Source organism: Muntiacus reevesi, chromosome 15 (assembly GCF_963930625.1).
Source record: "Muntiacus reevesi chromosome 15, mMunRee1.1, whole genome shotgun sequence".
In the NCBI taxonomy this organism is placed as follows: domain Eukaryota; kingdom Metazoa; phylum Chordata; class Mammalia; order Artiodactyla; family Cervidae; genus Muntiacus; species Muntiacus reevesi.
Genome location: NC_089263.1, coordinates 54,062,890 through 54,075,272, shown reverse-complemented (window position 1 = coordinate 54,075,272; position 12,383 = coordinate 54,062,890). Strand labels below are relative to the sequence as shown.

General features: G+C 41.7%; 1 pseudogene; it reads right to left on the bottom strand.

The window, feature by feature from the left end:
* Positions 1-8,199: 8,199 nt before the first annotated feature.
* Positions 8,200-9,142, bottom strand: LOC136147366 (serine/threonine-protein phosphatase PP1-gamma catalytic subunit B-like; annotated as a pseudogene).
* Positions 9,143-12,383: the final 3,241 nt, after the last annotated feature.

The window sequence follows — 12,383 nt, the reverse complement described above, 5'->3', positions numbered from 1 at the left end:
CATATATATGTGTTAGTATACTGTATGAAATGGTTTCTTACACAGCCTTACCTAATGAAATCTGATGAATACATACCCCACTAACAGATAGTGACCCTGAGATTCAGAAAGGTTTAGTAATTTTCCCGAAGTCATGCAGGGAGTTGGTAGTACATCTGGAATTCAAACCTGTATCAGTGTGACTCCAGAAACAATCTTGTTAATCATTGAAGGGATAAGGATGAATCAAATGAAATTCAAGTCAGATCTCCTATATGAAAAAATTGGCAGTGGGCAGGCTACCCCACTGTTTCAAGAATTCCCACCCATACTTCCTAAGAGTCAGTGTATACAGACCTACTACCCAGAAGTCATTGGAACTGGGCTACGTTAGCTAGAGAAACAGCACAACCAACAGAAAGAGGTTACGACTTTGCCTTTACAAGACTCATGCAAAAAACACTAACCACAGAAGAAAAGACTGAAATTTGGACTTTGTTAAAATTAACAATTTTTTTCCATCAAAAAAAAAGCAAAAGCAGCAACAGCAAAAACCAAGAAAACATTAACAGAATGAAAGGCAAGTCAAAGATTGGTAGAACATGTTTATAATACATATATCTGACAAAGGATTTGTATTCAGAATATATAAAACTCTCTGACAAATTAATAAGAAAGACCAATCAACCCAACCAAAACGGACCAATATCTTAAATAAGTACTTCACAAGAGAAAATATCCAGTTGGTCAAAGCACAGGGAAAAGTGGTCAACACTATTTATGAATCATCAGAGAAATGCAAAATTAAAATCAGAAAGAAATACTGTTTTTTAGCTGAGCATAGACTTTACAGACATATGTTTTAAATAACTAAGTTTCAAACACAGAGGTACATAAAAAATAGCTGATAAAATTTTCTTATATTTTTTCACCAAAATGGAATCCTCATAACCATAGAAAAATATCCACCATCTTTACACTAGATTTAAAAAATAATACATTTAACATCAAAATATTATGAAAGATGTATAATGTCTTAATAACAAAAGGCTTAGCACTATCCCTTTAAAACTCCAAATTCTGTCTCTGTGTTTGAATTTAATCAATAAGGTTTTTGGAGATGTAAATTCAATAAACATTTCTTTAATCACCGATTCATTCATGCAGGTGTTTGGTTCCCTAGATTCGTTGTATTTCTTTTTCCCTGGATGGGAATAGAAGTAAATGATATTAGAGCCATGCAATAAAGAAATACTTTCTCACATCCACCATAAGTGCTAAAATGTAAAAAAGATGGAAATTACCAAGTACTGGTGAGTTATGGAGCTGCTAGAACACTCATGCATTTTCAACAGAACTCTAAGTGATAGAACCAGAACCTAAATATAGGCCTTCTCTTTGACCAGGCATAGGGCCACCCTATGAGTCAGAAGTTCCACTCAAGACAAATGGGGGCAAGTTCCATCAAAAGACATGTATGATGAAAAACAAGAAACTATACACGCCACAACATGGATGAATCAAGACATACTTGAGTTAAATAGTGTCGAGTTAAAAGAAGGCGGTCACAAAAGACCTCATACCATATAATTTTATTAATATGAAGGTCAAGAACAGGTGAAGTTTATATATGATTATAGAAGTTATAATAGTAATTACCTTTGGGGGGCCAGACATTGACTAGGAGGGGTCAAGATGGAGGCTTCTAGGATGCTGACAATGTACATTGTATGTAAGAATTGATTAAGCTCTGTACTTAACAACTGTTAAGTTTATTGTCAGTACGTTATCCCTCAATTAAAACAATTTAAAAAATACACATACTCTTTGAGAAAGTGATTTCTCAATTTCAACTTTTAGGAAATTATCCTACTTAATAATTTTGTATATGTGTGAGTATACACACATATACAAAATATTAACTATAGCATTGCTTATAATATCCAGTATTGGAAACGAGTTAAATGTACATTGATTTAAAATCTTGGGGGGACTTCCCTGATGGTCCACTGGCTAAGAGTCTGCACTTCCAGTGCAGGGGGCCCAGGTTTGATCTCTGCTCAAGGAATTCAATTCCACATGCTGCAACTAAGATCCTGTGTGCTGCAACTAAGGCCTGGCGCAGCCAAATAAACAAAAATTTGTTTATTTGAAAAAGAAAAAACTTGGTATATTCCTGCACTGGAATACTATGCAGATGTTTTCTTAAGAAAAGAAAAACAAAAGTTCTTATGTAAGGATATAGAGTCTATGCCCCGACCAGTAATGCTGAAGAAGCTGAAGTTGAACGGTTCTATGAAGACCTACAAGACCTTCTAGAACTAACACCCAAAAAAGATGTCCTTTTCATCATAGGGGACTAGAATGCAAAAGTAAGAAGTCAAGAAACATTTGGAGTAACAGGCAGATTTGGCCTTGGAGTACAGAATGAAGCAGGGAAAAGGCTACCAGACATTTGCCAAGAGAATGCACTGGTCATAGCAAACACCCTCTTCCCCCAACCAAGAGAAGACTCTACACATGGACAACACCAGATGGTCAATTTACCGAAATCAGATTGATTATATTCTTTGCAGTCAAAGATGGAGCAGCTCTGTACAGTCAGCAAAAACAAGACCAGGAGCTGACTGTAGCTCAGATCATGAACTCCTTATTGCCAAATTCAGACTTAAATCAAAGAAAGTAGGGAAAACCACTAGACCATTCAGATATGACCTAAATCAAATCCCTTACGATTATACAGTGGAAGTGACAAATAGATTCAAGGGATTAGATCTGATAGACTGCCTGAAGACCTATGAATGGAGGTTTGTGACATTGTACAGGAGACAGGAATCAAGACCATCCCCAAGAAAAAGAAATGCAAAAGCAAAACGGCTGTCTGAGGAGGCCTTACAGATAACTGTGAAAAGAAGAGAAGCAAAAAACAGAGGAGAAAAGGAAAGATATACCCATTTGAATGCAGAGTTCCAAAGACTAGCCAGAAGAGATAAGAAAGACTTCCTTAGTGACCAATGCAAAGAAATAGTGAAAACAATAGAATGGGAAAGACTAGAGATCTCTTCAAGAAAATTAGAGATACAAAGGGAACATTTCATGCAAAGATGGGCTCAAGAAAGGACAGAAATGGTATGGACCTAACAGAAGCAGAAGATATTAAGAAGAGGTGGCAAGAATACACAGAAGAACTATACAAAAAAGATCCTCACGACCCAGATAATCATGATGGTATGATCACTTACCTAGAGCCAGACATCCTGGAATGCGAAGTCAAGTGGGTCTTAGGAAGCATCACTACGAACAAAGCTAGTGGAGGTGATGTAATTCCAGTTGAGCTATTTCAAATCCTAAAAGATGATGCTGTGAAAGTGCTGCACTCAATATGCCAGCAAAATTGGAAAACTCAGCAGTGGCCACAGGACTGGAAAAGGTCAGTTTTCATTGCAATCCCAGAGAGGCAATCCCAAAGAATGCTCAAACAACTGCACAATTGTACTCATCTCACACGCTAGTAAAGTAATGCTCAAAATTCTCCAAGCCAGGCTTTAACAGTATGCGAACCGTGAACTTCCAGATGTTCAGGCTGGATTTAGAAAAGGCAGAGGAACCAGAGATCAAATTGCCAACATCCGTTGGATCATCGAAAAAGCAAGAGAGTTCCAGAAAAACATCTATTTCGGCTTTATTGACTATGCCAAAGCCTTTGATTGTGTGGATCACAACAAACTGTGGAAAATTCTGAAAGAAATGGGAATACCAGACCACCTGATCTGCCTTTTGAGAAATCTGTGTGCAGGTCAAGAAGCAACAGTTAGAACTGGACATGGAACAACAGACTGGTTCCACATAGGGAAAGCAGTACGTCAAGGCTGTATATTGTCACCCTGCTTATTTAACTTATATGCAGAAACATATAAGAAACATATAACATATTTCTCATGCATGAGAAACACTGGGCTAGACAAAGAACAAGTTGGAGTCAAGATTGCTGGGAAAAATATCAATAACCTCAGTTATGTAGCAGACACCACCCTTATGGCAGAAAACGAAGAACTAAACAGCCTCTTAATGAAAGTGAAAGAGAAGAGTGAAAAAGTTGGCTTAAAACTCAACATTCAGAAAACTAAGATCAAGGCATCTGGTCCCATCACTTCATGGCAAATAGATGGGGAAACGGTGGAAACAATGACAGATTTTATTTATTTGGGCTCCAAAATCACTGCAGATGGTGACTGCAGCCACGAAATTAAAAGACGCTTGCTCCTTGGAAGGAAAGTTATGACAAACCTAGACAGCATATTAAAAAGCAGAGACATTACTTTGCCAACAGAGGTCTGTCTAGTCAAAGCTATGGTTTTTCCAGTAGTCATGTATGGAGTGAGAGTTGGACTATAAAGAAAGCTGAGCACTGAAGAATTGATGCTTTTGAAATGTGGTGTTGGAGAAAACTCTTGAGAATCCCTTGGACTCTCAAGGGATTCTCAAGGAGATCCAACCAGTCCATCCTAAAGGAGATCAGTCCTGAATATTCATTGGAAGGACTAATGCTGAAGCTGAAACTGCGATACTTTGGCCACCTGATGTGAAGAACTGACTCATTTGAAAAGACCCTGATGCTGGGAAAGGTTGAAGGTGGGAGGAGAAGGGGTTGACAAAGGGTGAGATACTTGGATGACATCACCGACTCATGGACATGAGTTTGAGTGAACTCCGGGGGTTGGTGATGGACAGGGAGGCCTGGCATGCTGCAGTCCATGGGGTCGCAAAGAGTTGGACACGACTGAGCAACTGAACTGAATTTAACTGAAGGATATAGAAAGAGCTCCAGGATCTTACCAACACATGATGTCTAAAAAAAAAAAACAGAAGTTAAAAAAATGGTGTTTGTGTGCTATCATTTGTGTACAAATATCTTTTATGAGTAAAATCTGTTTCTTTGCCTCCTTAGAAAACTTGGCTGGGCAACATATGGGAAAGGGTGTTTTTTTCTCCAATGAATCCTCTTTGGTATGCTCCCTCTGAACGCTGTACAATAAGAATCTATTTTTAAATATTAAAACAATTCTTAACTTTGAACATCCTTGGAGGCCTAATGCACTCTCCATGTCTTCATAGCCCTGCCTCTCAGTATCACTTGACACCCTTCGTTTATGTCTCATGCCCAGCCCTGCAGGCTTTCTCCAGAGATCTTGTGACCCTCATTAGAAGGTTCCTATATTCCTTCAACTCCAGGTTTTTATGATTCTACTCCTTGTTAAGTAGCTCTGAAGGATGAAATTGTGAACCTCCTTATGCATTTCTATCTTTCAGCAGCAGGAGGCACTTAATACTTAAAAATATGTACATGCATATTATATTTGGATTAACAGGTAAAATGAGGATTGCTGGACTGTTTTGTTTATAAAGCACAGATTCCATGAATCTGCTCTAGATGACACCCAGGAATTTCATATTCCTGTACCTGTTTGGGAGTTCCTCCAGCTTGACAGACCATTTCTGGTGATTTCCATGTCGTCTGGAATGCTAAGATGCTCCTGGAGGTGAGTCCCTCTGCCATGGCACTCCTGATGAAACCTCCCAGGCCCCTATTTACCCCGCACTCTCAGCATGTCATGAGCACTTTCTGCTCAGAGGCCTCCCACCCCCATTTGAACCCATGTGGGCAGCAGGGCTGGGTGGAGAAGAGGCTTTGAATTTTCCTGGAAATAACACATGCTGTGCCTTGCTTTGGTGTCATAACAACTCCCTTTCTCTCTTAGGGCCTCAGTTTCCTCATCTGTAAAATGGGTGGTTAGTGGTTTTGAAGGTGTATGTGAGTGATTTTTATACCATGGTGTTCTTTCTTTAAAGGAAATCTTATGTCTATGCCTCATACATAAAGTACATACAAGTGAAGCGCTCCTGATCAAAGACTGTGGATGAAGAGGGTGAAGATGGGGCAGAGGGTATGCAGATCCGCTTTCAGTGTTTCCCTGTGTCCCATCTAGAATCTCTTGATGTAGCTCCTAGGGAGTTCAAAATGTCTTTGCACCTGTACTGGGTGTTTTTTGTTTGGGTTTTTTTTTTTTTTTTTTGGCCATGCTGTAAGGCTTGTGGGATCTTAGTTCCCTGACCAGAGATTGAACCCAATCTGGCAGTGAGGGTGTCAAGTCTCAACCACTGGACCACTAAGGGGTTCCCTGGTTGTTCTTTAAGAGTCTCACTTTGAGGTTCTGGGGTTCTGTGGAAGACCAATCCTGCTTGGGTGCAGGGAAGGGACCTACATCTTATCTTCTTTGTGCCATGAACCCTTTTGCAGAATTGTGTGACTATTTTTTTTTAAATAATTTTTTCTATTTTTAAATTTTTATTATTTATAACTGAGGGCAGGAGGAGAAGAGGGCAGCAGAGGATGAGATGGTTGGATAGCCTCACCGACTGAATGAACATGAGTTAGAGGAAACTCGGGGAGATGGTGAAGGACAGGGAAGCCTGGTGTGCTGCAGTCCATGGGGTTGCAAAGAGTCGGACATGACTTAGCGACTGGACAACAGCAGTGGCTGTGCTGAGTCTTTGTTGCTGCGCACAAGAGGGCTTTCTCTAGTTGTGGCAAGTGGAGCATCCTCTCTAATTGCAGTGTGCAGGCTTCTCCTTGTGGTGATGTCTCTTGTTGCGGAGCACAGAATCTGGGGCGCATGGGATTCAGTAGTTATGGCACACAGGCTTAGTTGCCCCGCAGCATGTGGAATCTTCCCAGACCAGGGATTGAACCCATGTCCCCTGCATTGGCAGGAGGATTTTCAACCGCTGGACCACCAGGGAAGTCTTCACTGTTTTATTTTTAACAAGTTCATCATTTAAGAAGTCTGAATTCATTTTCATTCCATGATATCATAGACAGTCATCTGCTGAAACAATTCTTTTTAACAGATCACAGTTTTAAAAAGTCATAGATACTGTAAGTTCTGTATGAACTAGTGGATAGTAGGTTGGTTCCTTTGTTTTGATTTATAAGCCTCAACTTCACTGTAGAATAAAGAAAGTAAAGCAAAGAAAGCATAATTGGTCACTTGTTTAGAACAACATTATTTCTGTAATTTGAAGCTTTCTAAATGGACAGGTTCAGACCTGATGTAACTCTACAGGATTACTTAATAAATAGGCTATATTGAAATTGTACAAAAGGTTATTAACTTTAATAATTAATAGCTTAAGAAGCGCTATGTTACTAATTGCTATTCCAATTCAGTATCCAATTCCAATCCTGTTTTTGAATTCTCAGGAAGTAGCTTGTGTATACAGTTAAGTCACCTTACACTCAGAGGAATGTCAATATGTAGACACTCAACGTTCAACAAGAATTTTGGCTTTAGGGAAGACAGAAACATTTAAAATAATGACTTTAATCATCATTTTAAGTATATGATAGGGTTTCCCTGGTAGCTCAGTGGTAAAGAATCTGCCTGCAGAATTCGCATGCAGGACATGTGGGTTTGATCCCTCCCTGGAGAAGGAAATGGCAACCCACTTCAGTATTCTTGCCTGGCAAATCCCATGGACAGAGGAACCTGGTGGGCTATAGTTCATGGGGTCGCAAAAGAGCTGGACATAACAACTAATCAACAACAACAAAGGGAAAGTGTGCTTTAATTAAATACATATCATACCAGTGATGCTGGCAAGGTTGAAAGTTACTCCCAACTTGGACAGCTATAAAAATGTGTGTATATGACAAGACAGTAAGATTAAAAAGCAATCCTTTTGAAATAAAGTTTTAAAAATATTTTGTTCACAGAGGTTTGTATCAACAGTATGCCTTTTATGATGATAACTTGTACAGATTGAGCACCCTAGGGCTCTTTTTATATCCTAAAGAAAATGAACATTCACATTATTCATGGGTTGTAGTGAATTTAAAACAGATTAGTTGTACACTTACCTCCTAGACAGGATAAACTGTCCAGAGGCTTTCAGGTTTAATACCATCATTAAAGCTGTTTGCAAAAGGAACAGAGGATTAAAAAACAAAGCAAAAACTTTAAAAAGACAAAATATTTTTTTCCTGGGTGTGGAGAGTTGTTTATTTGCTGTTATAACAAGCAAATATCATTCATTAAGTCAAAAATGGAAGGAGCAGGCTCACCAACACTATTTGAGCAAGCTGAACAATCCACATAATTTAAAAAATGAAGGTCATATACTCTAATCACGAGTCCCAATTAAGCAGTGTCAAAATGACACCTATTTCTTTGCTTGCTTTGTGATCACACTGCTTGGAGATGGTTAATGGATCTCCTGGCATTCGGCTTCTTTTTCTGTGCAAGTTTTGAAATCTGAAAAAGACTTTGTTCACACTTAGTGTGGTATCTCCATTGTCAAACTCTCCACAATAATCGGGTGCAGACAACAGAGTGATCAAATGCTTCTTGGCAAAAAATTCATACCCAATCTTCTACCACCTTATAGGCTCTACATATAAGATCCAAATCATACTCATGGAAAAATTTGACAACCACTTCTCCACCAAGTGTGAAGGACACTCCTCTGTCATTTTTATCCCAGCCTAAGACAACTTTACCAGGTCACACCACAAAAGGTCACAAAGAAGACCTTGATCTGGTACATCAGAGGGTCACATATTTTTCCAAATCTGCTCCACTGATTGAAGATCTGGTGACAAACCTCCAGAACAGCAGAGTATTTTCTTGTCCAGGAAGGTGAAGGCTGCTACTGGTAAACAGATAAAGCAGTCTGTGAAACATAGTGTAACATTGTATCTTTTACATTCATCACAAAATCCATACATTCTATTGATACTGGCACATTTGTGGTTTCTTCTGCGAAGAAAAAAAGTCTCTGGATAATCGATTTTTTTCTTTAGCCAATAAAAGGCAGATAATCTCCAAAGTCCGCATCCCCCACTATAGCTTGCTTTCTAGTGGGAAACCACCATACTCCAAAAGTTGAAGCAAATCCGAGTATTGCCTGTGGTATACACCACTATTTTGAGCAATGCTTCAAGTTCTAGTAGGATGGGCTGACTGAGAAAGATCTGGTGGAACTTTAAGCACAGTTCTTTTTTTTCATTCTCCTGTAGCCAGACATCCTTGCACAGCTTAGACCCTCTCATTTGCAGCAGCCATTAGTTGAGGCTGTTGATGTTGAGTTTATCTGTACCTGCCATCACCTACTCACAGTTGACCCTCCTGCAGGCGTGGGCTCACACCTGGGGATTTACACCACCTTTCCCACAGCCAGGGGCATTGAGGTGGTGGTGGTGAAGGTGCTAGCAGAAGCCATAGTGGGTCCCCTCCTGCCACCTCATTCCTTGCATCCTCTTTCTCTCCCCACTGGAATCCTGAGGCAGAATTGCATTTTTAGATACATAAAATAATATGCACAGGATGATAAAAGAAACTAGATTGGAAATCATTGATATACAGTTATCAAAATATTTTTAGATTATGTGATTCAATAATCTATGTACTTTTAAAATCAACACATCAAATAACAGTGTGTAAAATGAAACCCAGCCTCCCTACTCTGGCCCACAAGGCGTTGCTGGAAATCTCTGCTTTCTATGCACCCATGCCAAATAGAAATATGGAGACAGGGGTTTGGAGGAAAGAGAAGGCATAACTTTATTTCTTTGCCAGGCAAAGAGGCAACACCAGAAGGCTAGTGGTTCCAAAACTATGCCTGCCCTGGAGGAGTTAGTGAGAAATTTTATAGTCAGGGCTTGCAGTCTGGAGAAGGAAATAAGGCTCAAGGCAGTGACAGGCTTGCATTCTTCTTTCTTTTGCAAAATTTCAAAACAGTCACAGCCAGAGCTGGTGTACGGTATAACTGGGGTTGGTCCTCTCTTCAGTGATCTATCTGTCCATGACATTCCTTCTGAAATGAAGAATGTTTCAAGGTAGTGTTACAAAGGAGGGTGTGGGGGAAAAGAACGCCAAGTGCAGGATAGAATTCACATAGACTCAGAGTGTGATTAGCTTGATGAAGTAGTAACCTCTAAAGAGTAAGAAAGGTTGCTTAACTCTTTTGGTCCTGTTTATGCTGTTTCTCCAGTCTGTTCATTTTCTCTTATTTCCCTTATTTGTGAGAAAAGTCTTATTTCTATTTTTGCTGCATCAAAGGCCTTGCAGGATCTGGCCCAAGCTGCCCTCGCCAGCTCCATCTGAAACTGCTCTTCCTTAGACTCACAGAGTCCGGCCATCCCACCCTCAAGAACACTGGCCTTGATGTTCCCACTGCCTGGAAATTTCCTCTCCACATGTCCCCTGTTCTCCCACTACCCACAGTTCCCACTTCATATCACCGGTTCCCTCCCATCCTTCAGGTCTTGGTATAAAATTCTCCCCTTCTGGAGGCTTCCCTGGCCACCCAGAGTCAACTAGCTCCTGTCCTTCCCCACATGGTACCTCATTCTTTCCATTTATAATATTTATGCTAATTTCATTTTGTATAATTTGTACACTTATAATTATGCAAATTTATTATAATTTGTATAGTGTGTATATATGTTTAGTTGTTTATTTACTTAGTGTCCATCTCCCCTCCACGAAAGCGTAGACCACACCTGTCTTTCTCTGTGTACCTAACACCTGGGACAGGGCTTTCTACTTCTCTCTCTGCTTCTCTCCCTGCTCTGCATGTGCACGCTCAGTCGTGTCCGACTCTTTGCGACCCCGTGGACTGTAGCCCACCAGGCTCCTCTGTCCATGGGATTTCTTAGGCAAGAATACCGGAGTGGGCTGCCATCTCCTTCTCCAGGGGGTCCTCCTGACCCATGGATCGAACCCGTGTCTCGCGTCTCAAGCAGGAAGAGCACTGGCAGGCGGATTCTCTACCGCTGCGCCACCCAGGAAGCCCTTGGTAGGTGCTTACATACTTGTTAAACGAATGAATGCAGTGGTCCCACCCTGTGGATTAGAGGAGCTGGTTCCATGAGATAGGCAGGTATCTCAGAATCTATTGCATATGTAAGCTTCCAGCATAATACCTGGCACACAACAGGAGCTTAATAAATGGTAAGTATGATTTTTATGTCCCTCTGAGTTTTCCCCTGCGTGACCTTCTACTTATTCTTCTCCACCCACAGCCCGCATCTAAAGTCCTAGTTCCTTGCAGAATGAAGATGTGGGCCTTGCCATGTCTCCCTGTACCCCTCCATGCCAGCCTGCCTAAACCACAAGGCCTATCTGCCTCCTTCCTCCCCAAACTTATCTCAAGTAGCTACCCTACTTGGTTTTCAAGGACCTCAGGGACACGGAGGTGGTACCTTCTGCTACAATGTTGGAGGCATTCCTGACATGCAAGCATAGAAAAGCCTGGTGGAGTTCCCCAGGTCTGAGAGGAGGGGTCTTCACCACTCCGCAGGGGAGACATCACCTTTGCAGTTGTGTGTGAATTTGGTGGCATGACCAAGGGGCAGGGCCAGCATAGCCCCCTTGCCTCAGGAGCCAGGAGGCTGAGAAGGAGGTGACGGCCTCAGGATGGAGGGATAGTGAGTGGGGCTCCCTGGTCACAGAGGGCAGAGGAAGAGAGAAGGATTCCCGAGCCTCGTGATGGTGCCCAGGAAGGGGGCATGGCCGGTCCTTGATATCATTCTCTTGTAAACTGACTGTTAATCACGATTTGGGGATTTGCCATCTGAACACAAGAGGGGTAGCCAAGTAAATGTGTGCTGGTTTCAGCTCACATCTCTCTCAACTGGCTTATTCTCCCACAATTAGGGAACGCAGCAGCCTAGCAGGGACTCAGTGCCCAGCTTCACTCACCCAATGTTATTCCCCCAGTAGATACCCTCCGCTCTGTCCAGACAGGTGTCCCCACCATTCTGAAGACAAGCCTTGTGAACTCCCCAGCTGCTGGCCTTCTTTCACTCTGCCCACTCACTGTCGTTCATTCACCCACCCATCCCACAGCGAGGCATTCAGGAGACATGGCATCTGCTCTTGAGGAGCTCAGAGACTGTGTGGATAGATAAGGAAACTGACCGTTATAAACAGGGAGACCTGAGGAATGAATAAATTGGTGAGTTAATGCATAAGGCTGGGTGTGTGAACACACCTCAATCTGCTCACTCCTGTGGCCCCCACTGCACTGTGTTGTTAGGAGAATGACTGACTGAAGCCACGTGCCCTGGCCAGGCATGATAGTAACCACTTGCATGAGTTATCTTACAACAGGAGGTCCTGGGTAAGGAATGCGGATCTAACAACCAGCAGAATTTGGGAAGGGTCCCAGGGAGAAAGGAGACACAGACACCAGCTGATACGTCCTACCAACCTCCCAGAATCCTCCGTGCTAGAATCCATCTTGGCTGAGAGATGCTCACGCCGCCAGGAAGGGCCCTGAGTCAGAATGATTGGCCAGAGACAACCTGGAAACGAATCCCGTCACCGTAAAACCCAAGACTG